Genomic DNA, 25,299 nt, shown 5'->3' with positions numbered 1-25,299 from the left:
GCTGGTATTACTGTATAACCTCATACTAAGTGCTCAGAGAACATATGGAAAAATAAAATATAACCTTTGTCTCTTTATAGTTTAGCTGAGAAGGCAAACTAATGTACATAGAAGAAATGAAGCCCAGTGGTAGTAAAACTGTGATTGTGATGTTTAAGATGGATCATGACAGAAGCAGCCTAGACCTGCTCGGGATTCCAAGTTGTGTGTAGAATCACTATAACCCCAGCCTCTAAAATAGCCTATTTCCTTTCTTCTACTGAGGAGGGAGTTGAGCCCTAGCGAGACAAATACCTTGGATAGTGTTGCTACTAGAAGTATGGTAAGTACTTATGAGGTAGGTGGGTGCAATCTACCAGAAGTAAGGTATTTATGAGTGAAGTGGATGCTGATCCTCTCTGACTTCCAAGTCACTGCTCTTTCCAGTTTTCCACATGCCTCAGTGGAAGATCAGAGAAGAAATTGGATGATCAGAGCAAGTCCAAAGGAAACTAGGCATGAACTTCCTATAATCTATAAACATGCCATAAACACTCCATGGCATAGTTAAGGGGAAGGTTTCTATTGTAGACATGAGAGAGAGAACAGCCAGAGGCATCTGGAAGAGTCCAGAGCAAAGAGATAATGAAATAGACTAAACATGTCCAGCAAGCTAGACATGCCCAGGGCTATCTGCAAGAGAGAGGATAAAGCAGAGGATAGAGGACATAAAGCATAGAGAAAGAAGCCAGAGTAGAGCAAAGAGGGTGTGGGGGAGAAATATCGGAATAGCAGGGTTATAAGGAAAATGAGTAGGTGTGGGGAGGGAGGCCTGTGAGTTTAGGAAGTTTAGGGTAGAGGAGATGAGAAGGGCCAGGATGCTAGCATGAACATGGAACAGGTACTAGTGATACTGAAGGAGCCTGGAGGTCGGCATGAGCTTTGATATGTTAATAGGTACTACAGGTAGCCAGCCATATGTCCCTTCTGTCAGAAGCAAGGGAAATGACTCCCTTTGGTAGATGGGAACCAGTTTCACAAGTTCCTGAGGAATGCTGGCTTTTTTCTAACTGCCCCAAATCCCCCTGTAGTCCAGGTCGAATTTACTTCTGGATATCTGGACTGCCTTTTGGAGTTTGGGGAACTGAAATTTCTTTTGGGCCTGACAAATAAGACCCTAAAATGTGACAACATCTGGCGGTTCCCAGGTAAAGAAGAAATTCAAGAAAGATAAATTCCATCAGCTGTAACACCTGGGAGGGCTGGGCATATGATAGGCAGGAGGATGGCATAGACCTTCTGTGAATAGATGTGCTCTCTCTCCCTCCCTCCCTCTCTCTCTCTCTCTCTCTCTCTCTCTCTCTCTCTCTCTCTCTCTCTCTGTATAGTCTTGTGTGGTGTGGTCTAACAGCTGTGTTGATTCAATAGCATGCAGGAACCAAATCAAAGCCTTCAGTATTCTACTTAGAAGTGTGCTAGTGGAAAAGAATTTTAACTGCATTAAATATCTGTGGTCAATACACAATATTTGGAATTTCTTAGGTGTTCTTAGTTTTTTGTTTTGTTTTGTTTTTGTTGTTAGAAATTTTCAGACTTGAACAAAACTTGAAAATTTTGTTGGAAACAAATTTATATTATTTTTAGGTCATGTAACTGATGCTAGGAAATGTGTTTGTCTTCAACCTCAAACCTCACCATCAGGTCTCTTGGTAGTCTGGCAGCTTTGTGACCCCTAAAAGCAAGTCAGTGCTGAACTCGTACATTCTTCTCTGGCCTACATTTGTTTTCTCTTTTATCACTCACTGTTCTTAATTTTTTTCTTCTGATTTCTTTCCATCTGGAATTTCTGCCAACATTTGAAATAAATCATCACGTAGTTAAATTTTAGCTTGCTCTCTTTACTCATAGGTGGACTCAAGGTTGCATATTTCCCTGGCCCTGTCTTAATTTTACCTCACAAGATTTGATGTCATGCATTTATTTTTTCAAAATACTTTCTAATTTCCTATTTGACTACATCTTTGACCCATGGGTTTTAAAGCATAACATGTAACCACTGAGGAATTTTCCTACTATTCATTTTTTCCCCTGTGATCCAGTTTAAGTTTTAATCCACTATGGTTAGAATATTCTGTATAATTTCAGTTGTTAAAGATTTAGTAAGCTATATTCTGTAGTAAAAAGCATGTAGTCTCTTTGATAAGTACTTATGATGATGGAATGTCTTAACTACAAGGTACACGCTAATGTGGTGACAGGAGGTGCTTCAGGTCAGTGGTTTAAAATTTACTAATCATGTTGTTTGAATATTCCACATCTTTGCTGTGTTTCCTTGATGCACTGATTCAGTACAAAGATTTTAAATTCCATGATAATTAATTGTGGGGAGCTTAGACAGCCTTGGGTAAATTTGTAAAGAGCATATGAAATCCCGAGGAAATGTGTATTGTTGATACTGGCACGGCCATGTCAAAGGACAATGTCTCAAACCCATGAGAAACTGGCAAAGCTTTTCTCTCCCTGGTTCAGGATCAGAGGAATGGAAAAGCCTTCCTCTGGATGAGTGTGAACATTGATTTGCGTGTGAGTGTGAATGTTTACAGATGATTGATAAGTGTGTGTGAAGCCCAGCAACTGCAGCTTCCCCCTCCTGTGCGTTTACACTCTCACAATGTTGGCCTATAGAGATCTACATAGACTAGCTAACCCTTCCCCCTGAGCTGTACATAGTGAACATGCTGAAGGTCTGGGTTGTTGTGTAATAGGTAATATCTTCTATCAGAGCAAACACAGCCTACCTGAATCCAGATTTTCTGTACACGTGCCTGTGTGTCTGTCCTTTTTCATTCCCTCACCACCCCAGGCAGGTTTCTAGGACCAAGCCATACAGGCAGGACAATTAATGATTTTTCTTACTTCTTGATTCATTTTTAAATCTTTACTGTTTGGGGCTGTGAATAAGAATGGCCCCCACAGGCTTATAGATGTGAATGCTTGGCTACCAGGGAGTAGCACTATTTGAAAGGATTAATATGGCCTTGTTGGAGGAACTGTGTCACTGGGGGTAAGTTTTGAGGTTTCAGAAACGCAAGCTAGGCCCAGAGGCTCTCTCTCTCTTCCTGCTGTCTGAGGATTCAAATATAGAACTCTCAGCTCCTTCTCCAGCACCATGTCTGTCTGCAGGCTGCCATGCTCCCCACCGTGATGACAATGGACTAAACCTCTGAAACTGTAAGCAAGCCCCAATTAAGTGCTTTCCTTTATAAGAGTTACTGTGGTCATGGTTTCTCTTCACAGCAATAGAGCTCTGACTCAGACACTGTATTAGTTAGGTTATGCTTAGGCCTATTGCAGATATAAAAGACACTATTTATATTAATGCAGTTATCATCATTGATATCCCTGTCTTCATTCTTAGTTTCCCTAAGTCTACTGGATCTGATATTAATACATGGATGATGGTAATTTTTTGGTTAGTGCTTATATAGAATCAGTTCTTACCTTTTAATTTTCAACTTTTCTGTATATTTATGGTGAAAGTGAAAGCTTTTTAGTCCATATATATTCTTCACCTGTCTAATATTGAAATAACACAATTTTGAGGTTTTTTGTGTGTGTCTGGCCTCTTCTATTAGCATACGATTGTGAGATTCAGTCACATTGTTGCATATAGCAATAATTGTTTTACTTTTTGATCCTGTTAGTCATTTTTCTCATTGAGGTGACAAAATACTTCACAAAGGAAACTTCAAGAAGGAAGGGTGTGTGGGAAGGCAAGGTGGCAGGAGGTTGAGGCAGCAGCTCTTACTATCTCCTCAGCCAGGAAACAGAGAGAAGAATGGCTGGTGTTTAGGTTACTGTGTCCTGTTTATTTCGTACAGGATCCCAGGCTGTGGATGGCATTCCCACATTCAAGGGAACTATTCCCTCACCAGTTACACCTCTCTGGAAACCCCCTTATGGACAATCCCACAGGTGTGTCTCCTAGGTGATTCTAAATCCAGTCAACATTGAAGATCCACCACCACAATACCTTCATTACAATGTTTTAAGGGTGCAGCTGTTTTTCTTTTCTTTTCTTTTCTTTTCTTTTCTTTTCTTTTCTTTTCTTTTCTTTTCTTTTCTTTTCTTTTCTCCCCCAAGACAGGGTTTCTCTGTATAGTTTTGGTGCCTGTCCGGGATCTCACTCTGTAGACCAGGCTGGCCTTGAACTCACAGAGCTCCGCCTGGTTCTGCCTCCCGAGTGCTGGGATTAAAGGCATTCACCACCACTGCCTGGCCATTATAATGTTTTAGAAACACAACAGATTGGTGCCTATTTATTGGGTAAAAGATTGAATTTTCTTTTAGTAAGACTAGAAAAATATTAGTAACACGCACTAGAACACAATTTCTTTTCTCTCCTTTCTTTCTCTCCTTTCTTTCTTTCTTTCTTTCTTTCTTTCTTTCTTTCTTTCTTTCTTTCTTTCTTTCTTTTTTCTTTCTTTCTTTCTTTCCTTCTTTCTTTCTTTCTTTCTTCTTTTTTTAAGAACACAATTTCTTAAACTGTGGGTCATAACACACATTAGGTTACATACCTGAATGTAGGAGTATAAATTGGGCAATGGTAAAAGGTTTCTGAATATGCCAGGATAAAAAATAATTCAAAATCAAGTGATAATGATTCCAAGATATTTCCTGCACTACTTGCCTGTGTTGCATCATGTGACTTCCATGCAGCCTGTGAACACATGAACATACGACATGGGTACTCTGCATCCCACCTGAGATCACTGCTTACTACACCAATAGACACTGAATGGAACAGGATCAAATTTGGAAACTGTATGTAATAGACTGTGATGTGTTCTTACTTTGCATATTAAGTTTTCTGCTCTCATAGAAATAATGATTTAATCATAGAAACAAAAACTTTCAGTATGTTCCTACTGTCTTTTCCCAGCATATTTAAATTTTAGATTAGTTTATTTTTGGCTTGTGTTAGAATGTTTGATTTCAAAATTTGTTGTTTTATCATAGAAATATCTACTCATCCATATCCATCTCTGCCCTATTCACAATATCCAGGAAACACAAATCGGCTAGATGTATATCAACTGATGAATGGATTATATGAATGTGGTATGTTTATACAATAGAATATTATATAGCTATTAATAAAAATGAAACTCAAAAGCAAATGAATAGATCTGGGAGAATCATTTTGAGTGAGGTAACCCAGCCCCTGAAAGACAAATGTTGCATGTTTTCTCTCATTTGTGGATGTTAGTGTTGGATCTTCAGGTCTGTAGTTTAGGAGCTTTCATAGAAAATGATATACAGAATTCACTTTCTGAAGGGTTAAGATGGAATGATGGAACACAAAAGGTTAAATTGGGGTTTGTCCTGGCTAGCTTTTTTGTCAAGTTGGCACAAGTTAAGAGTCATTTGGGAAGAGGGAATCTCAGTTGAGAGAATTGAGATTGTGGGCAAAATTGTTGTTGGTTGTTTTGCTCTTTTGGGGAGCTGGCTACCCAGCTCCCAATTAAATCACACATGGAGGCTTATTCTCAATTATAAATGTCTAGCCTTAGCTTGGATTATTTCTTGCCAGTTTTCTTTAACTTTAAATTAACTAACTTGTCTGTCTTTTGCCTCTGGGCTTTTACCTTTCTCTATTTCTGTGTACCTTTCTTTCTTATTCCGTGACTTGCTGTGTAGCTGGGTGGCTGACCCTTGATGTCCTCCTCCTCCTTCTCTCACTCCTAGATCTCTCCTCTCCCAGAGTCCTTCTTCTATATATTCTCTCTGCCTGCCAGTCCTGCCTACCCTTTGTCCTGCCTTCTTATTGACAGTTCAGTTCTTTATTAGACCATCTGGTGTTTTAGATAGGCCAAGTAACACAGCTTCACAGAGTTAAACAAATGCAACATAAACAAAAGTAACTTTAAAATAATATTCTACAACACAAATTGTAGGGCTTTTTCTTGATTAATAATTGATATGGGAGGGCCCAACTCACTGGGTGGTGGTGCCACGTCTGGAAAAGTGGTCCTGAGTTGTATAAGAAGGTATGCTGAGCAAGCTATGAGGAGCAAGCTGTAAGGAACAAGGCAGGAAAGAGCATTCCTCCTTGGCTTATGCTTCAGCTCCTGCCTCCGGGTCCTCGCCTTGACTTCCTGTTCTGACTTCTTTTGATGATAGACTATGATGTGGAACTGTAAGCTGGAATAAACCCTTTCCTTTCCAAGTTGCTGCTTTCAGCCATCGAGTTTTATCACAACAATATAAACACAAACTAAAACAGGGTTGAGGAGGGGAGAGCAGGATAGAGGAGGGAATAAGAGGAGGGCTAAAAAACACTAAAGACATTTTGAAAAGTTATATGGAAATTGACACTGCAGAAACACACACACACACCACACACACACATACACACGCACACGCACACGCACACGCGCGCGCGCGCGCGCGCACACACACACACACACACACACACACACACACACACCAGGAATGAACTATTTCTTTTGGAGTTTTTGGCCAGTGAGATGTCAATGACCTCCAAATTAGAGGCTATTGCCATTGCACTATGCTGACCTCCAGAACTTAACAATCCTGGTGCTGAAGATAGCACCTATTTGCATCATAGAACATGGGAAAAATCAGGCTGATCCTGGAGCGAAAGCTTCATCTCTACTGGCTAGCTTTCACAGTGCTGAGAGGTGTTATTTATAGAACTGAAGAAAAATAATCATCAACCTTACACAGATGCGAACGCTGTGACCTAGAATAATGACTGGCCTGGAAAAGCATGCTCCCTAGTTCAATAGTGGCATGAATATCATGAGTGTAACCAACCACTTTATAATTGTATTTAAGGCTGCCCTACAAGATAAAACTCATAACTGGCACCACTGTCAGACAAAGAAATGATGGCTGGGTAGGTCATAGGCCCTAGAGGCGAACCTACCACTATTATTTAGCTAAATACATCATTAAAACAATTCCTAATGACTTACCATTGTAGACATAGATGAATGCATTTTTTCAGCCCTCATTAGAGAAACTTCTATTTGTGGTAGGTGGTGATTAGCACAGAAACCCACAGCTGGTCCAGATGCAGAGAAGCGGAATGCACAACCCTAAATGGAGCATATACTCCATACTATCTCCTTCCAAGGCTCAGGAATCATTGTGGAAGAGAGGCTGGAAAGATTGCAAGAGTCAGAGACAGTGGATAACTACAAGAGAAGGGTCTTCTGGACACAGAAGTTCACCTGCACATTTGAACTCACAATAATTGTGACAGTGTACAAGATCTTATGCAAGCCCAAGCCAGACTAAATAGATAAAGGAAGGGGTGAGGTATAAAAATGCTACGCTGAGCAGAGGAGCTACTGACCATGGTTAATTGCTAGTAGAGGGAGAGATAGTCTTCTCTAAAAGCTTAACCCCTGGTAAGCCGACCATGCTCCAGTGGAAGACCATGCATCCAAGAATATTTGTGCGGCACAAAGTGGTCTTGATGGGATTAAAAATAATAATGACAGGGAATTATGTGGTTATGGAAGGGGTGCTGGATCTGGAAAGATCTGGAGGAAGGGGGATATACGATCAACATTTACACAAAATTCACAAAGAACTGAAATAAAATATGCTGTTTGAGTTGCTGACTTGAGCATCTTTACAAAGTAATTAAATGAATTTTGGCTTGGGATGAGGGAAGAATTTCCAACAATTTCTGAAGTGGCCTTAAACATGCTTCTGCCTTTTTGCACTAAACACTTATGTAAAGTGGCGTTCTCAGAGTTGCTGACTATAAAATCAAAATATCAATCTACTCTGAAAAACATTAAAGATGCTCTACATCCCACAGTATCAAATATTCAGCCAAGATTTAATTCCTTATGTAAAACCAAAGTACATTTACCTTATTAGCATGCAAATTTGCTTTTGTCTTTAGTGGTAAATTACACGCATACCAAAATGATAAAATTATATGCATACCAAAGGATCGTTTTAAAATAAATTTCTCTATGATTTATTATTAGCAAATGTTTATGTGTATACCTAATTTGCAAACCCGTATCTCAGGATCACATGAAAATTTCTCAGGTGAAAAGAAGTTGTGAGCCGGTAAGTTTAAGAAGCCTTACACTAGAAGTCCAAACCAAACTGCAAAGCATGCACAAGTTATTTGAGATGTATGGGCTCTAAGAGGGTATGATGTCCATTCAGCAGGAGTAAACCTGTGAACCACGCAGGCAGGCCTTGACTGGCTCTGTCTCAGGCTTCTGCCCCAGGACTGCACCTTCAATGTATTAGATGATCCTGCAGCTCCTTCAGTGTTCCCATAACAACACAGGGGCTTTTGGATAAACAGGTGAGCAGGAGAAGGCATGGAATTAGACTCAAATAAATTATATAGGAAAACATTGAAAAACTAGCCTAACTGTGAGACCCACTCGTGCCCCGGCAAGGTTCCTGCAAGGGTGTGAACATCTGAGAATTCCATGTCCATCTCTGGAATCCCCATGCCATCTTTAGTAGCCATGACTTGTTATCTGAGGTCTTTTGGCATTTGGGTATCTATGTTGGTTACTGTTGTGACTGGAATAGGAAATGTACCTCATAGGCTCACGTGTTTCAACACTTGGTCTCCAGATGGTGATGATATTTGAGAAGGTTATGGAATCTCCAGGAGGTGGCACCTTCCTGGCTAGAGGTATAGAGTCCATCATGGTGGGCCATACCTGGCAACAGGCAGGGGAAGCATGGAAGCTGATGAACTCCATCCTTCTGGAACTATGAGCCAAGAAGCCTTTTCTTCCTTAAGTTCCTTTTGCCAGTGTGTTTTCTCACTTTTCTCACAGCAATAAAAGAAAAACCAGGGCGCATTGCAGTTTCCTGCTCATTCATCAACTCCTCCCCTCTCCTACTGTCAATCAAGAATGCAGCCAGTTGTTCAAATTTGGAATTTGAGGTTTTCCTAAAGGCACGTGCACTGAAGCCTTGTTTCTACAGGCTGTGGTGCTACTGGGAAGTGGAACACCTTTAGGAAATGGGCCCAATGGAAAGAGCTAGGAGGTGAAAGTGTGCTCTTGGAGGAGACAGTAGGACCACAGTCCCTTCTCCCTTCCTTTGCTTCTTGGCATGAGATGAGCAGTTGTCTCCATAATATATTCTTACAATGACACACTATGTCCCCACCACCAAAAAGACTGGAGCTGAGTGATGGAAGACCAAAACCACAAACCAAACAACCAATCATAAAAAAAACCCAATGACCTATATACTTCCCTCCTTAACTGGTTCTTAAATTCTGTCACAGTGATAGAAATACAACATGCTAGCCCCTTTACTTGGGAGCCTGTGTTGCTCCCTGTTGATCCTTCTTGGATGTGGTTAATGCTGTGGTTCCAGGCAATCTGTGTACCTCAGGGTAAGACCTGATACAGACCCATCCCATCCATAAAACACACGCATGCGAAGAAGGGTGACCAACACCGGGAGGGGGCTGCTGCAACAGATGGGGCAAGTGGGGGCCATAACTAAGGGCTCAGAAGGTTACAAAGAAGAGAGAACTTAAGAGAACTCCAAGGTAAACAGTACATAGAACCTGCAGAGATGGGTGAAGTTGGTAGCAATCTCAGTATGGTTGGTAGTGATCTCATCAGGGGTCTATGCTCAGGCTCTTCTCTTCAGATCACTGTCAGCAGGATTCACCCATGTTTCTCTCACTCTATATAAGGTAACTAAAGCAACATAAGTCATCCTTTTATGTGACTCTTAATTATTTTCTCTCCATGAATCAAGAGACTGTCAATAAGTGAGCTCTCTCCTCCTCTGCAGGCATAACCAAAGTGCCATTCATCAGACTCCAAGCAGAATTATTGATGAAGGGTGCAAGGTTATTGAGGAGGAAGAGAGCAATAAAACAACATTATGTTGGTAGCGATGGATGCTTTACAGCTTTTGGAGCATTTTGATGTCTATTAATTCTTCCAATCCTTCAAACTTCCCAGACAATATCTGATAATGGAGGCTATGACTACGGCCCTGGACTTCTCAGTCTTCCCACCAAGCCATTTCTGAAAATGCTGCTGATGGGAGGAAGCTCTGGTCAAGATGTGCAAATGACTGCGATTGTCCACTTACTTCTTCTCATCACCCCCATGCCCCAATGCTCAGCCTTACAGATGCACAGAGAGAGAGAGAGAGAGAGAGAGAGAGAGAGAGAGAGAGAGAGAGAGAGAGAGAGAGAGACCTTACAGATGCAGAGAGAGAGAGAGAGAGAGAGAGAATTTGAGAGGGAAAAATCTAGAGATATGTAGGAGATGGAATAGGGAAGAAGGAGTGGTGAATTTGATAGTAGAATATCCAGAGTCCAAATACACACCTGTATGAATAGTGGCATAAAAGAATAATTTGATGCGATTTAATAAAAAATAATGGGTACTATAGGAATTGGATGAAAGAAAGGGAAAAGATTCCTCTTCCTCAGATTACAACCAACCCACTTGTAGCTGAGAACTATTGGCAGTTGATGGCTGCTGAGGGAGGCTGAGTCATTTTTCTTTGGGGCTGTGGTCACTGGTAGGTTGCCCATGACTCAGAGTATGGCTCTGTACTTATGCTCATGTGGGCATCACTAATTATAATTGGTGGGTTATAAAACAACACAAAAAAAGACATGAAGTTGGGAAGAAGATGTATTGGAGAGAATCTGAGAAGAGTTGGAGGGGGGAGTAGATGATAGATATGGGAGAATATGATTAAGATATTACCTTGGTTAGTTTTCTTCTTTTTTAATATATATTTTTATTTTATAATTAATTTAATTTCACATATCAGCCACGGATTCCCCCATCCTCCTTCCTCCCATCCCCAGCCCTCCCCCTCAATCCAGCCCCCATTCCCACCTCCTTCAAGGCAAGGTCTCCCCTGGGGAGTCAGCCCAGCCTGGTAGACTCAGCCAAGGCAGGTCCAGTCCCCTCCTCCCTGCTTGATATTATCTAGAGTCATGTGGGAAGAGGGAACCTTAGTTGATTGCCTTGATCAGATTGTCCTGTGGCCTTGGCAGTGGGGGACTGTCTTGATTTATAATGGATGTGGGAGGGCTCAGTCTATTATGGGTGGCACCATGCCTAGGCAGAGGGCCTGAGATGTATGAGCATAAGCCAGTGAGTGAGCCAGTAAACAGCATACTATCATGTTTTCTGCTTCAGGTTCCTGTTTAAGTTCCTGCCTTGGCTTCCATCCACAATGGGTTGTGAACTAGAAGTACGAGTTGAAATAAACCACTTTCTCTCCAAGTTACTTTCAGTCAAAGGGTTTTGTCACAGGAACAGAAAACAAACTAGAACCAATTACATGTACAAAAATTTCAAATATTAAATGAAAATATCATTTAAGAAAAAAAAAACTCAAGATGAATCATATATGTTGATACATAAAACAAAACTATAAGGATTTTGAAAGACCATATAGGGAAATATTTTGTGACTTTGAACAAACAGATTTTCAAGTGGGCATGAAAATTAATACTAGCAAAGGATAAAAAGGACAGATAATTTGACATTATGTAAATAATACCATTGGGGACACGAAATGGCAAGACTTAGTCCAGACAAAATATTCAAAGAAAACGTCTCTGACAGAGTTTGAAGAATATGTAAAGAACCTGAGAAACTCAGTAAAATAATGGTCACATTGAAAATAGCTGAATACTTGACCAAGTAATAGCAACTGGAGGTGTGGCAATGAACGGTAGACACATGGAAATATTCTTTACATTACCAGTCAGCAAATAAGTGAAAAGAAAAGTCACAGCGAGTGCCACTGTTGTGTCATAGAAGGTTTAAAACAAAAAACCTGGCCACACTACATCGGATAACTATCAGATGTGAGTATGCAATGTTCTGGTTCATGAGAAAATACAACAGCAGAATGTACTGGCTTATGTGTCGGAAAGCTTAAACATGCCCTTATGCTTTGACTACTGCATTCCATTCTTGACCATTATGTCGGAGAAATGAGAATATATGTCTAAGTAACAATTCTTAGTCGATTAATATCACAGTGGCTTTCTTCATAGCAGCCAAAATATGGACAAAATCTAAATGACCATCAACGCAACACAGACCAATTATAGCATGATCATATAGTGTAAGTCTTTAAGGACTGAAGAGAATCAGTTTACCCAGGTACAGCCCAACACAGAAAACGCTCACGGACTTCAGACCAAGGAAGCAAGATAGAAAGCTTTGTGATGTCCATATACAAGAAGTTCTGGGCAAGTCCACTACTAACTATCACACCACAGAGGAAATAATTAGAGCAATGGATGCTTGGAGAAGTTTGGGGACTGCACTAGAAAAGATAAAAGAAACTGGAAATATGGAAAAGTTCTAAATTATGAAGTGTGATGTTTAGTTTTAATTGTCAACTTGACATAACCTCAATGAGGCACATATTAGGTTGCACTGTGGACATGTCTGTGGGGGATTGTCTTAAGATAATTTATATAGGAAGTCCCAGCCCACCATGGGCAGCACTATGCTCTAGGCAGGGGCTCTTAAACTGTATATGAATGTAAAAACCAAGTATAGTTGGACATATATGCACTTACCCTTCTGTGCTCTTCACTGTGGGAATGATGTGACTAGCTGCTTTAAGTTCCTGATGCCTTGATTGCTTTGTTATGAGGCATTGCAACTTGGAATTTTGAGATAAAAATAAATCTTTTCTCCCTAAATTCTTTTTGTCCAGATTTTTATCACAGTGACAGACATAAAACAAAAAGACAGGGGGAGTAAATAATACACACACATCAAATTTTGGCTAAGATTTGTACATGCCTATATATATGTGTGTGTGTGTGTGTGTGTGTGTGTGTGTGTGTATGTGTGTCTGTGTGTGTAAAATAAATATCACTTTGATGTTGATGGCAGTGATGAAAATGTAGAGATGGAGTGACAGAAGAGGTAGGTGGAATAAGAAAGGCAAAATATTCTTTGTCTGTACAATAAAGCCCATGTAGTTTATAATCTAAGTCTTGAACGTGAGCCCATGTGTCTCAGCATTCCCTGGAGCTGCAGGTAAGCAAGGTTAGAAACAATCAGACTCATTAATGTTGGAATGCATTTTTGGCATGTGCATGCTTAGAAACAAACAAGCAATAAAGGACAGAAAAAAGGAAAAAGATTGGTAACTGTTACAAATGGGTGATGGACGTATAAAAGAGTATTATACCATTCTGTTTAATTTACCCAGTTCAAATATTTTCACTAATAATACAGACTTAGTCTTTTAGTGGCATCTGGGGGACTGGGCTTTTAACAGAGGTGGCATTATTTGATGCATGCATGCATGCATGCAGCTAAATGTTTACATTTTGCACAAGCACTTCAGAAAATGCATAGCCAGCTGAGCCAAATAGTGAGGGCAGCTTTCAAGCTTGTGGATGTATTAGTTACTTACCCCATGATCACAGCAGATATCTGACAGGAACAATTTAGGAAGGAAAATCTCCTTTTCCTCACAGTTACCAAGCACAGGCCGTCATGACAGGGAAGGTATGGAGGCACAAGTGCCAGGCGGCTGGTCACATTGCAGCCCCAGTCAGGAAGCAGAGGGGAGTGGATGTTGGTATGCACGATATGATTGGTACTCATAAATAAAAAAAGCGTTCTATTCTTTATTTATGCTGAGTCTCTGTTTTGTGGATGTGTGCTGCCTGCATTTATAGTGGGTCTCCCCACCCACATTTAGAGAAGGTCTTCCCATCCACATTTAGAGTAGGTCTCCCCACCCACATTTAGAGTAGGTCTCCCCACCTACATTTAGAGAAGGTCTTCCCATCCACATTTAGAGTAGGTCTCCCCACCCACATTTAGAGTAGGTCTCCCCACCTACATTTAGAGAAGGTCTTCCCATCCACATTTAGAGTGGGCCTCCCCACCTCAGTAGAGCTGATCTAGATCATCCCTCATAGACATGCCCAGAGCTTGTCTGCTCTGTTGTTCTAGATTTTCTTAAGATCAGTCAAAGGTGATTATCACGGCCTAATTTAAGGAACTTCCTTCTCCAACACTTGGTATTCTGGTGGGAGTAGGAGTGGATAGCAACATGTCCCAGGTGTGAATACAGACAGGTCAGCATCGAGATACAAATACGGACCTGGGGGTGGGGTGGAGAATCATATAGACCAGAAATAGACTGAGCAAGATTTACCTACTCACTTTCCCTCCAGCTCCCTAGAAGTACCACCAATACAATTTTTAAAAATATTTTGATTTAATTTATTTTGTATTGTGTGGATGTACACATATGCACACACATGACTCAGTACATAACTTGAGGAAGCTGGTTCTCTCCTTCCACCATGTGGGTTCCAGGGATTAAAGTCAGTTTTTGTCAGGCTTGGCAATAGGTACCTTTATTCATTTCATACTAAGCCATTTCAGCCACCCCAAAATAGAAAGTTCAACCTAAAACACTAGAAAACAAGACAGGCATTAGTGTGTGTGTGTGTGTGTAGCTGAAGTTTTCTCCCGTCCTGCCCAGCCCCATAGACCCTGCAGCTGCTTATAAAATAATCACTCAGAAGCTTATATTAATTAAAACTGCTTGGCCATTTGCTCAGGCTTATTACTGACTAGCTCTTACACTTAAATTAACCCATAATTCTTATTTATGTTTAGTCACATGGCTTGGTACCTTTTCTCAGTTCTGTGCATCCCTGTATTTGGCTCTGTGTTTCTTATTTAATAAGACTGTTCAGAAATTCATCTACATGTATGTGTGGGTGTACATGTTTGTTGGGGTGGATGGGGATGCATATGTGCGTGCATGTGTGCAGAAGCTAGAGGACAACCTCAGTTGTCCTTTGTTGTTCACCTTGTGTTTGAGACAAGGTACCTCATTGGTCTGGAGCTCACCAATAAACTAGGTTGATTGGCCAGTGAGCTTCAAGAATTCCCTATGTCTGCTTCCCTAGTTAGAAGGGTGCACCATTGCACTTGGTCTAAGGGAAGTGTTTTCTATGAATCAGAAATATTGAGGAAGTCACATAAAACAGGACATAGCTAGAATAGTCAGAAGGATAAGAAACCGCCCAAAGGATGAGCAGGGAAATCTGTTTAGGAAAGGTGACCCAGGACTGGAGCTGTTGGGTGGCTGGAGGGAGGGAGACTAGACTCTGCCTCTGGTTGGCCCCTGCCTTGCCTTTCAACCCATACGGAATTCTTACAAACTTCTGCCTCTGGGGAGTGGTATTGGATGAACTTGTCTTGTCTCAAGCTGTCACCACGTCTGTATCCCCTGGACTGCTCTCACATCCTGCCTTTTGAGCACACAGAACAAGACACACATACACTTGACAGCCTGTCATTGACCTTCATCGTGAAGACTGTATACTTTTGTTTGATTTCTGTTGCTGCCATAAAAGACTTTGACTCAAGGGAATTTAGGGAGGAAAGGGATTATTTGGCTTATACTCCCAGGTAACAGTCCATATCAGGGGAAGTCAGGGCAGGAACTCAAGCGGGAATTTAAGGCCAGAGACCAGGGTCTTCTGGCTCATGCCCTGGCTTGCTTTCTGGCTGGATCTTAGCTCATACTTAGCAGCTTCCTTAGACAGCCCAGGACCATCAGCTTAGGGACAGTCCTACCTACATTGAGGTAAGCTTTCCTGTATCAATTAATAATAAAGACAATTCTCTACACAAGACCACAGGCCAATCTGATCGAGGTAATTCCTCCACAGAGGCTTTTCCTCTCAAACCACTAAGGGCTGTTTCAAGTTGGAAGTGAAAGTCAAATAGGACAAGTACACTGTAGCTAGAGTTTTCCTGCCTGGCCCGCAATCAGGACAAATCTCTGTCACCCGCCAGTCACACAGTCGCTCAGACCCAACCAAGTAAACACAGAGACTGTATGGCCCTACCAGGCTTCTTGCTAACTGTTCTTACAGCTTAAATTAATCCATTTCTATAAATCTATACCTTGCCACGTGGCTCGTGGCTTACCGGCATCTTCACATGATGCTTGTCCTGGTGGCGGCTGGCAGTGACTCCTTCTGCCTTCCTGTTTTTTCTTTTCTCCTCTCTGTTAGTCCCGCCTATACTTCCTGCCTGGCCACTGGCCAACCAGTGTTTTATTTATTGACCAATCAGAGCAACACATTTGCCATACAGAACATCCCACAGCACACAGCCTAGTTCTTTTCGAAGTACACAGAAGGACATCCTAGGAAAACACAGGACAAACAAATATGAGCAGGCCTGCAGTCAGGGATGTAGGGAGAACCGTGGGAAAGCATAGTAGGTAGAAGTAAGAAGTGGCTTTTCTATACCATCATAACAACACACTATGAGGGAACGAACTAGAGACAATCCTTAAGTACAATAGTAACAGAATCTATAAAGATGGAAACATTACACATGCATCATGCTTCATGAGAATCCCATACAACATTTTAAAAAGTCATGGAGAGATATAATTAAATGGGCACAGAGCATGCTTTTATGTGAGAAGTTTTGCTACTTTAATGGCGGCCTGAGTCTGGCCCCTTTTACCTATAAAGTCTATTCTATCTCAGGAAAGCTCTAAAAACATACTGATAAACAAGAAAAAAATAATCACTACATTTATCTGGAAAATACAGTGTTCAAAAGCAGCTGAGATGATAGACTATAGGAAAAATAGAATGGGTTCAATAGATAAATAGAGCAAAATAACAGAACTTTTCTAAAATAGATACTCATACATTCAGTCCACAACAAATAAGATTTTTCTAATCAATGGGGGGAAAATCTATACAACAAAAAATTTAGGGACAATTAGCTATCTGTACTAAGATTTTCAACCTCTAAAGAATTAAGAAGAATAAAATTAGGATATATATAAACTCTCTAGCAAAATTTATTTTACATATATTTTTGTACATGAGTATCATAAAGCTATTAAATAAAAATATGTAAATATATCTATAACATTGGAAAGACTTAATGTAGACATATTTCTTAAAATGGCACATTGCATAGACAGATATTCTTAAGTAGACATAAAATTTTTTTAAAAGCCATAAAGTAAAAGAGTGGCAATTTGAATGTCACATATGATGCCATAAACAAAGTTAAAAGATAAAACATGAATTTTCACTTCTGGCCCAGATAAAATAGCACAGCCTGCATTTAGCTTCTAATGACCCAACAACATAAATCAGAGAGAGCATATAAATCAATGAAGATCAGACCTCAGAATCAAGCAGAGCATCCTGGGCAGACTGAATTCTAGATGGGTGCTTACTGTGCTGACAGTATGTGCAAGCCTCTGGGCTCATTTAATAGGACACACAAAAAAGCGTCCTGGGGATAGAGCTCAGTTGATAAGTCACTTACTATACAAAACTGAGAGCCCATGTTCAATCCCCAGAACCCATGTGAGAAATGTTAAGTATGGTGGCATATGTTTGCAGTCCCAGGACTGAGGAGGCAGAGACAGGTAGATCTCTGAGACATGCTAGCCAGCCAGGATAGCCTCCAGGTTGCGTCCCAAGCCAGTAAGAGGCTTTTTCTCAAAACAGGAGAACATTACCTGAGAAACAAGACCTGAGGTTATCTTTAGCACATGCATGCACAGGCACCTGGACACATACATATAAACTATATGTGCACACAACACACACACACACACACACACACACACACACACACAATCAGACAGTGCCAAACTGCACTAGTATGCCTAAAACCCTAAAACCCTGGGTTCCATCCCTGGTACCACATAAGATAGAAATGGTGGCACATATCTGTAATCCTAGTACTTTGAAGGAGAAGGCAGGAGATTCAGAAGTTCAAGGGAGAGATGGGGAGTGGGAGGCAGAAGCCACGCTGTATGCCTTAGAAAAAGAGAAGCCAGACAACATAGGAACTGCTCTGGTGACTTCCTGCAGAGGCCTGGGCTTTAATTTGCCTTGTACGACCTGAATCATGTGGCCCAGCTGCCTCAAAACTGCTAGTCCTTCTCATCTACAGAGGGCACAGGCACTGGCCTAATCCACAAAGTGTTCTGCTGGTAAACTCACCGATTACTGTGGGCAGATTCCTTTGCTAGCTGATGTCACTGCAAGCAGTGGGTATCTCAGGCCACCCCTGTCTTCTACCAGTGTGGTTAGTTCTTGGATCTTGGGGCAGTAATTCGATTCTGGCTCAACCTGCTGTCTCTCTGAACTCACAGTCCAAGTTAGACAAGAGCAACTGGTGTTTTGCAGAACTAAGTTGGGCTAGAATTTGCTGGGCTGGTTTTCTTTTCCACATCATTTAAACCCCTGTTGAATGAACATTTTAATGAGATAAATTCTTAGCATCCTAACGTCCCCCATGGGCATTTATAGAATGTTGTTCCAGCAGAACCATTTGGGCATAAGGAGAATTAAAGGCATTCGGAAATTATGGGGAATAGCGAGCACTGGAAGACGGTCAAAGAAAGTCAAAGTGAAACCAGGAATGCTAGGAAGGTAGTGGATTACCTAAGGCTGGAGGGGTCTCCCAACACCAGGACCAGAGGTGACTGAGCTGGGAGGAGCCTAGGTGACATGCCTCACTCCTGTTATGGAATAAACTTGGCTGCTGTCTTAGTTTCTTTTCCTGTTGCTGTGATAAAACACTCTGATCAAACCAACTTAAAGGAGCAAGTATTCATTTTGGCTCAAAATTCAATACACAGTGGGCAACTGTAGAGGCCCACAAAGGTTTCCTAGTGAAATTTGAGGTTGCTTTACCCAGAAGAGCTGCATTAAAGGATTGCTTAACTATATGCATGGTTTCTAGGTGATTGGAAGGGTCTACACTTGGCTGAGACAGGCAGAGGTCTTTTGCTCCATCCCTTGGCATTCCTATAAATAGCACTTTAAAAGAGACAGGAGGGGCCGGTAGATAAGGATCCAGGCCCTCAGGAGGCTATCTTATGTTTCTATCTGTTTCTCTCCCCTCTATCCTTCTATATAAATCTCTTATCCCTCACTCCCCAAGAGTACCCTGGGGTAAAATGTGGGAGCCGGTCTTCCAGCTGGGCTCCCACAGGGAACTCAAGGCAGTGAGAACTTGGAGCAGCTGTTCATATTATATGAGTAGTCAGAGGGAAGAGAGAGAAATGGAATGGTTCTATGCACAATGAAGATGAGTCTTCCCACATCAATTAATGAATTCAATAAAGTCAGTCCCCCACAGATATGCCCACAAGCCAACTCAATACAGAAAATCCCTCATTGAGACTCCTTTCCAGGTGACTTTAGATTCTATCAAGATGACAGTTCACACTAACCATCACAGTCATGTGATCTAAAACCAATAATCTCAGTCTCACCTATGGGAATGGCCAGAGAGTGAGGCTCTGGCATGCCTTCTGAAATCTCACACTGGCCTTGTTCTAGCTGGCCCTTGCCATGATACAAGAGGCCTGTGGACCCCACAGCATTTTCCACTTGGGGTCAGTGCATTCTTTCATAAATCTAGCCCTCTTTTTGTCGGGGGTCATGTGAGAGGAACAGCAAGCAGCTTTGGAACTCATGGAGCTCATCAGTCTGCATAACCATGGTGGGTGTGTCTCAGAGAGGCAGAACCCCGAGGACCACATGTCCTGAGGACCTCATGCTGTTAATGAGCATAGCTCTGCTTATTGCCCTCATGGTCATAATGTCCCTCATAATCTATGAGTTGTATGAAAACTCTAAGGAGGTTTCTAGCCCCTTACTGGGCAGTGTCACAGGTACTTACAACTGACTTTTTCCAAGCATTGCTGTTGGAGCAGATTAACTATTCAACCACTACACTTACAATAATTTGGAGATGTAAATTGCTAGTAAAGTCAGATTAAGATGTTTTTGTTAATGGCTTTGATGTAGAAAACCTTGGGGAACAATTTAAAGTTTAGAAAGGCACACTTTTAATAGTTGAGTGAGGGACTTGTTGAGGTCAAGGAACGAGAACAAAAGTAGCCCCAGTTATTACCAGCTGACATGTCTTTCTTGCTAAAGGTGGGTTGGTGACCAAAGGTGATGATTAATTTCTTGTACCCATTTTTGCCCTCAGCTTCCTTGTATGATTTAATAAAAAATGTTGATGAGTGGGTGTGCACTCTGAGGACTTAAAAAAATGACTGATTTTTTTATATATAAATGTTTAGATTTGTGATTCTTTTAAGATTATATGATTACCTTTTGAAACAAATAATACAATGACTGATTTTTTCTTTGTAACCACAAACAGCTGCCTGCTAGTACAAAAGGAACTGCTAGAACATCAAGAAAGATGAAATATACTTGGCTTTCTTAAAACTTTGTCAATCAATTTAAAAAGAATCATTGCTTTGGGGGTGAAGATGTTATAGTGGGAAGATTAATACAAAGAAAAATATTTACTTGTGGCTTCTAAGAAAAACATGTATCATAATGTGATTTCCTCCTGTGTAAAGATTTTGATTTGTTTTTGGAAAATATGTAACTTGTGGCTATGAGGTAATTTTTTTTGCATAGAAATTTTTATCTTAGGAGGTATAAAAGAAATAAGAGAAAAATAAGAGAAGTAGAAGGAAAACATCAGGAAAGATGTCGAAGGAAAACATCAGGGAAGATGTAGAAGGAAAACATCAGGAAAGATGTAGAAGGAAAGCATCAGGATAGAAGAACAGAATGGGAAAAGAACAGAGTAGGAGCAGAGAAAAAATAAAATGAAGAATTACGCTTTACCCCTCAGATAAAGTGCCCATGTGTGTCTGTCCAGTAGTTCACTGACTACATGCCTCCTCTTCAGTTTCTCTGACTTGCTAATGGCAGGTCCTTTGCTACCTTTCTGGCCTGGGGGAGCCTCCTGGTCAAGGTCCATACAAGGGTGACTCATGACATTCACATGTGAACCTGATACCTGATGAGTGGCTGAAGGGTGGATGCTGCAGAATGGGTTTCAGTCAAGTGAACTAGAGTGTTGTGAACTTGCAGAATCCTGGTCCTGGTGCAGGTCAGAGCTGGTCAGCAGAGAAGGGCATGTTCAGATGCCAAGGGAAGTGGGGACCTAGGGATTGTATTCTCTAACTCCAAAGAATCAAAGGATTCCTAGTCTTAATCTTATCACCTTGTGCTGTCTAGTTTTATGTCATTTGAGAGGAAAGAACTTTGACTGATAAAGTGCTTCCAAAAAATCTGGGAGTAGGTAAATCTGTGGAGCATTTTCTTAATTAGTAATTGATGAGCAAGGGCCCAGCCCATTGTGGATGGGGTCATACCTGGGCTGGTCCTGGGTTCTATAAGAAAGCAGGCTGAGCAAACCATGAGGAGCAAGCCAGTAAGCAGCACCCCTCCATGGCCTCTGCATCAGCTCCTGGCTCCAGGTTTCAGCCCTGCTTGAGTTCCTGCCCTGACTTCCTTCAATGATGGACTACAATGTGGAGGTGTAAGTCAAACACCACCTCCTCATCTTGCCTTGGGCCATGGTATTTCATCATAGCAATAGTTACCCTAAGATACACCTGGGTTGTTATGAAGGCATGCTCTCAAAGAGGAAAAACAGAATGTGTATTACATTATTAGTAATTCATCAACTCTACAGCCTTCTCAGATATGTGGGCATATGCTTCATGAGTTTCCATTGCTACTCTTACTCTGATCTCCACAAATGTTGTGTCTATTTTTACTACAAATATCAATCTTCAGAGAATAATGTATATACTGTACATATTTAAAGGCCTTCATTTGTTAAAATTGGGGCTGTGAGCAAAGGTCCATCCTTGCCTGGTTGGTCATGTATCCCAGCATTGAGGTTTGTTCTTGTTACACAGAAAAACTTTTAAAAAATCTTTATTCAGAACAGGGTCCTGTGAACAAAACAGTTGCCAGCTTCATCTGATCAAGTATGCATACTTGCAAGAGTCCCTCAGGACTGGGTCTGCTGAGTATTGACATTCCCTCACAGAAGAAAATGATGGGGGAGGGTCTCTGGACACTCACTGGAGAATCCAGCCACTTTGCCTGGCCATTTGTATGCAATTCTATTATAATTGCATGTGGCTTTGGAGTATTGGGAGGTGTTAGCAGAGATAGGTTGGGGCAGGTTGACTAAGGGGCTGTATCTGCCCATAGTATGAGGAAGCTACTTCCTGTGCTTGGTAAAGACTTTCCAGTGCAAGTGTCTTGGGATCACCCACACTTCCCCTTACCAATGTTCTGAAAGTAATGCCAATAAACCCACTGGTTCCCCACGGTGGGTTTTATCATTCTTTAGTTTATCATTGGGATTTTAGGAGGAGGAAGTGGTGATGGATACTGTTTACTTCCCAGTATTGCTGCCTAGGGGGCCAGTCCCCATCAGCGCAGGGCTCAAATGGAATCCACAGAGTTGGCACATACAAAGACACTCACACTCTCTCTTGATGATTTCCTTCTTTATTTTTCTGTGTTCATTTTGTGTTCTTTCTACTGTATACTTTTCCCCTTCAGCTTATATACCCCAACAAAGTTTTTCAAGCAATATAGGAATTGCAATGTAGTTACATTCTGTTTTTCAAGTGAATGATTACAATGAATACAAAACAAACAGTAAAAAACAGCATGTTTCCTGTATCCCTTACATGATTAAACATTTTACATATTACAGGTAAAAAAAACAAATTATCCCAAGAACCCACATACATTTATACACAAGCAGCTTGTTATAGATTATCCATGTGGGCAAGCAAGATATTCTTCTCAGCCAGTTCTTTTCCTGTCAGGCTGCAGTTTTGCAGTTACAAAGGAAGGGCCAATTACTTTATTACTTATCTTGAAAGGTAATCTTATGAGGAATCTTAAAGAAATCACAAACCTAAACTTTTATATATAAAAAAGTACCAGTCAGCTCTACTTTAAATCTTTAGGGTACGTACCCACTCATCAATAGTTTTATATATATATATATATATAAAACTATATAAAACTATATATATATATATATATATATATATATATATATATATATACATATCAGGAGATTGAGGGCAAAAATGGGTACAAAAAATTAATCATCACCTTCAACCAATTTTAGCAAGAAAAGTGTGTCAGCTAGTAATCATTAGGGTGCTTTGTTCTTGTTCCCTGATCGTAAAGAGTTCCAAATTCAACCATGTGCCTTTCTAAAACTTTAGATTATCTTCTTGGGTTTTTCACCTCAAAGATATTTGACAAAAACATCTTAGTCTAACTTTAAGTTATTTTCAAAGCTTTGTTTCAGCTGTGATGCAGTTCAAAAGCTGTGAACACATCTGCCAACAATAAGGTTAAAGGAATTTAAGCTAGCTGAGCTAACTGGGACTCAATTGCTTTTCTTAATCATTAACCTAAGCCACAGTCTCTATGGCTCCTTAATAAAAACTCATGTGTTGTAGCAATGTGACACTTCCTTGTTTATATTTTTAATCATCAAAACTATTTAAACTAACGTTATTATTATCATTTACACAGTGCAGCTTAGGAAGAAATCATCTTCATAATAATCTGCAGGTAAAAGTGCCCAGTAGAAGGAGATGTTTCCATGAGATAAACACGCTACATCATAGGCAGTGGGGAATCTTTTCACACCCATTTACACCATGCCAGATACCAGAGAAAGATGGCCACAGCAAACATGTAAAGGCACAGTAGGAGCAAAAGACATTCTGGGGGGGGGTCTGTGATCTTGAGGTCTCACCTATCCAAGATTTACCCATCAGGGAGTTGCCTCCTGGTAGGCTGACACCTTGAGCTTCAATTGCCACATGCTGCTCCTCTGACAGGGCCACCAGTATCTCAGAGAAGGAATTCTCACAACAATTTCAATCTCCCCCATGTGTGTACACATTCCTATGTGTGAAGATAAACATGCACATACTATGCCACACATGTGGAAGTCAGAGGACAACCTTGGATATGAGTATGAGTCCTTACCTTTTAATTCATTTGCGGCAAGGTCTGTTTGTTATTCTTCTGCTACTACTATGTACATCAGGCTAAATGACCCTAAAGGGATTCTTCTATCTCCATATCTCCATATCATCTCACTGTTGGAATGCCTGCATTCACATGGATTCTGGGGATCCAAACTCACGTCTCCACGCTTGTTTACAAGCTGTTTCTCCTGTTTGTGTTATTTTGTCTCAATGAAAGAAAATCTCTGAGGTCCACAGAGTAGAGATCTTTGTCCTTTGTCTGTGGCTAATACTAAACAAAGTATGGAGATACTGTGGATGCAACTGACTGCGTTGAGTTTCTGGGAGACCTTGATGGTATGACGTAGTCTGACTACAGCACAAAACGGCTCAGAGAAAGGGAGCCGTGCAGCCTTGGTTACACAGCTGTCCGCTGGAATTCGCTGCCATGGGGACTTGTGTGCACCTTTCTTTGGCATTCCCAGATTCTCTCTGGCTTCTGGCTTCAGTGTGTCACTAGTATTTCTCTCTAGGAGCACCTCTCACTGGCACTGAGCACCACAGTAGTTTGCTGGAACTTAAGATGTGACACTTACAGGAAACATGTCTGCTGCTCAATGGACTTTTCCTTCTATCCCATTCTCTTCTCACTAACTCTCTTGGGTGGCTCAAAGAACCCCACACTATTTTCTTCCCCTGTTTTCCCTCCACTCTCCCTTATATACACCCCTTACATGTCTGTGTTATAGTGCAATCAATTATTTTAGTTTCATTTTTGTTGGTGTGATAAAAATACCCTGACAAAAGCAACTCTAAAGGAAAAGTAGATTATTTTGCTCACAATTCCTGGCTATAGTCCATCATTTCAGGGAAGTCAAGGCAGGAACTTGAAGCAGTTAGTCTAATTCACAGTCAGCGACCAAGAGAGAATTGACACATGCATGCTCATATTCTGCCCATTTTCTCCTCTGTTGTGTAGTCTAGGATGCAAGCCTGGGGAATGGTGTCACTCACTTTCAGGCAGGGTCTTCCAGCATCAGTTAATGTGATAGAGATAGTCTTCCATAGCCACGCCTTCAGGCCAATCTGACCTAGAGAGCCCCATTGAGACTCCTTCCAAGTGACTCTAGATTATGTTGACAATCAAAAGTAGCTATCACACAAGCCACCAACTATACATGAGGATCTCTGTCACAGAGAGCATTATGTCCTTTTGGCTTAGCAGATAGACTCAAAGGACATTAAATACTCACAACTACACTTGGGTACCACTTCTTGGCAGTTTTCCTTTCTAATTTTTATCATATAAATCTATTTGTCGCCTGTAGCCACATACATTTATTCAATGTCATATGCGATGTTGAGAACTTTACATCAATTCCTTAATTTTATTTCCACAGC

General features: G+C 41.0%; 1 long non-coding RNA gene across 2 annotated transcripts in view; it reads right to left on the bottom strand.

Moving 5' to 3' along the window:
- LOC131926720 (uncharacterized) overlaps positions 1–25,027 on the bottom strand; it is a 33,492-nt gene extending 8,465 nt beyond the window's left edge. For both annotated transcript variants that reach the window (XR_009383551.1, XR_009383552.1), the window contains exons 1-2: positions 24,913–25,027; positions 6,981–7,167 (exon numbers count right to left, since the gene is read on the bottom strand). This is a non-coding gene — a long non-coding RNA (uncharacterized LOC131926720). The remainder of the gene's footprint in view (positions 1–6,980; positions 7,168–24,912) is intronic.
- Positions 25,028–25,299: the final 272 nt, after the last annotated feature.

Source organism: Peromyscus eremicus, chromosome 16_21, assembly GCF_949786415.1.
Source record: "Peromyscus eremicus chromosome 16_21, PerEre_H2_v1, whole genome shotgun sequence".
Lineage (NCBI taxonomy): Eukaryota > Metazoa > Chordata > Mammalia > Rodentia > Cricetidae > Peromyscus > Peromyscus eremicus.
This window is presented reverse-complemented; position numbering and strand designations above follow the sequence as displayed.